The sequence below is a fragment of the Hippoglossus hippoglossus genome, chromosome 13, assembly GCF_009819705.1.
Source record: "Hippoglossus hippoglossus isolate fHipHip1 chromosome 13, fHipHip1.pri, whole genome shotgun sequence".
Lineage (NCBI taxonomy): Eukaryota > Metazoa > Chordata > Actinopteri > Pleuronectiformes > Pleuronectidae > Hippoglossus > Hippoglossus hippoglossus.
This window is the reverse complement of record NC_047163.1, coordinates 1,327,418-1,329,917: the sequence shown is the minus strand read 5'-3', so window position 1 is coordinate 1,329,917 and position 2,500 is coordinate 1,327,418. Positions and strand designations below refer to the sequence as shown.

General features: G+C 43.7%; 2 protein-coding genes across 3 annotated transcripts in view; both read left to right on the top strand.

The window, feature by feature from the left end:
- The window catches only part of si:cabz01090165.1 (uncharacterized protein LOC100333421 homolog), a 218,312-nt gene that overhangs the window by 52,314 nt on the left and 163,498 nt on the right, over positions 1–2,500 (top strand). For both annotated transcript variants that reach the window (XM_034604875.1, XM_034604874.1), the window contains exon 2: positions 2,276–2,315. The gene's annotated coding sequence lies outside the window, so the exon portion shown is untranslated. The remainder of the gene's footprint in view (positions 1–2,275; positions 2,316–2,500) is intronic.
- The window catches only part of LOC117773061 (basic proline-rich protein-like), a gene marked incomplete at its 3' end in the record, with an annotated part of 270,081 nt that overhangs the window by 200,643 nt on the left and 66,938 nt on the right, over positions 1–2,500 (top strand). The window lies entirely within an intron of this gene.

Genomic DNA, 2,500 nt, shown 5'->3' with positions numbered 1-2,500 from the left:
TTGGTATAAGGTGGGTGTGTAACCTTGGATTATTGGAGGGTACTTTGTCTATTTGAAATGAATTAAAGTGAAAACACGTGTATCTGGTAACTCTGCTGCTTTAACTGCAGCTGTGTCTCTGCTCTCTTACTGCTCAGTTCTAAAATTACACAAACCCACTGAGTCAGTAACAAATGAACTGCTGCCTGTGTTTACCCCCACTGAGCTCAAAGTGAAACATGGGACCTCCTATCACGTGTCACCAGGAAACACGGCGGGCGCCGCTCCAGATAAGGTGGACTTCCTGCAGCGAGCAGAGGCGGCTGGAGCCATGAGATACTGAAACATGATTCTCTGGTGTTAGGGAGTGAAGATTAACCTGAAAGCGTTCGAGCTTAAACACCTGAACACCGAATGCTTCATTTAACCTTTAATCCATATCCCAGAATGGCACCTTCTCAAAATGAGAACAACTATGTCTTCGCTCAGGAGGATTTTCTCTTCATGAAACCATCTATTAAGCTCATGAACACACACACACACACACACACACACACACACACACTCCTATGTGATGTTAGAGGTTCTGTCTCCACATCAAAGTAGACGTCTGGCTTTTGAAAACTCAAGTAGTCCAATTTCATTCTGCTGCAGACGGCCTGAGAAGGGTCTTGATAATCTGCGCTGTCTGATGAGATTCCCTCTGCGATGAGTTAAGAGGAGGAAGGAGAATGAAGGGAAAGAAGCGTAGAAGTGGAAGGGAGGAACTGAGAAAGGGAGAAAAGGGGGATGGAGAGAAGAGGAGCCTCACTGATCCATCGTTTACTCTTTTTTATTGAATCACTCTCTCTCTTTGCTCTCTGTCTCCTAGAATCTCACTCAACGCCCCCTCCATCTCTCTCCCAGTGTTTATAACTCATCCGTCAGATACACAGACGTGCAGATGGAACAAAAACTCTTCTCTGTAATTTATTCTGCTGCTTCTGCCTTCGTTTATTCCTTCTCCTCTGTGACGACGTCCATTTGTCAGGCGCGTCTGCCTCTTTCAAAATGAATCCATTTGCCTCCGAGTCGCTGCGTCTCGGCGTTTCTTCATCGCACGGAGATGCCGTTTGGCAACAAATGCTAAGAGACGTGTCGCGAGTGCTCGGTGGGTTCAACTCTATTCTCACAACATCGACTCTGACTCATGGCTTCATCCACGCGTCATCTACTCCTTCCGCTTACTAACTGTGATGAATAAGGTTGAGAGATGGCGTGAAGACGAGCAGCCTCATTTGTTTAGAAGGCTGTTTACATCCCGAGACTTGATTTCAGTGCGGCCTGTTGTTTTAGTTGTGGTTCTAATGGCTTCTTTTCACAACTGGAAGATCTTGTTTTTGACGGGTTGATAATTTAGTATGAAAATAAGACTTTAGTTTTTCTGAGCCAATCGACCAAAAGCACCAATGGATATACATTTTTATACTAATACATTGTGTGCATCTAAAACCTGGTGTACCTGGTTCCTCTGAGCCAAGGAGCTCTGCGTGGAGTTCACCTACAACTATGAAAACACATCCGTGAGTCATGCTGTCACTCTGGTTGACATGTTTCTACACAATGAACACGCACACACACACACACACACACACACGCACACGCACACACACTAGTTTATTGTGACTCAATCCCACACGCACTGTCCTACGACCCCTGGAGCACCAGTTAATCCGCCGCTGAAAATAGTCCCCAGAGATGTGCTATTTCTTGTAGTTTGACAAACTGCAGTGACCAGCTGTTGTAGGACAGGTTTTCAAACGTGTCTTTTAAATAAAGGTCTTTGTTTGAAAGGTGTCTTTGTGTATTTGTATGTGTTTTTATTTAATTGATAGGGTCAGTGTTCATACAGACAACAGACTTCAACCGGGCTTGTGTGACCGGGCTTGTGTGACCGGGCCCTTAGCTGTACAGGTGCTGTCCTGAGCCAGTTCTTCCACCTGGAATAAAATATAATGACGTATCTTATATAATTGCAAAAAATATGGATAATTCATGTGCATTATATATATATCATCCAAACTTACTGTGTAACAAACCCATGAGTAAAACACCAAAAACAAGTAGATGACTGAGGGTTAAAGGATCCATGTCCTCGTTGGTCAGGGCTGATGAAATCAAACCTCGTTGGTTTTGTTCTCGTTCCTGGGATTGTATATATATTTAATAATGTGTGAGATGTAAGCTGGAATTAGCTGTTGCACAATTTCAGTGATGATAAAAGTTGTGAAGAATAACCTTGTGTGTTGTTCTTCAGGTGCCAGGAAGGATTGACCTGGCGACCAGATGACACAAAGGTAAGAGATTAACTGTGAAACTCGAGATTGACCCTAAAAGAATGATGACAAACAGACGACTACAGACCTAGAATCTGTTCTTGGTTTGTTAATGACATTTGTACATACGAGGATGGATGGATGATAACAGCTGAATAGATTAGCAGCTTCACCATTCGGGGGAATGAGTGGAATTGGTTCTGACA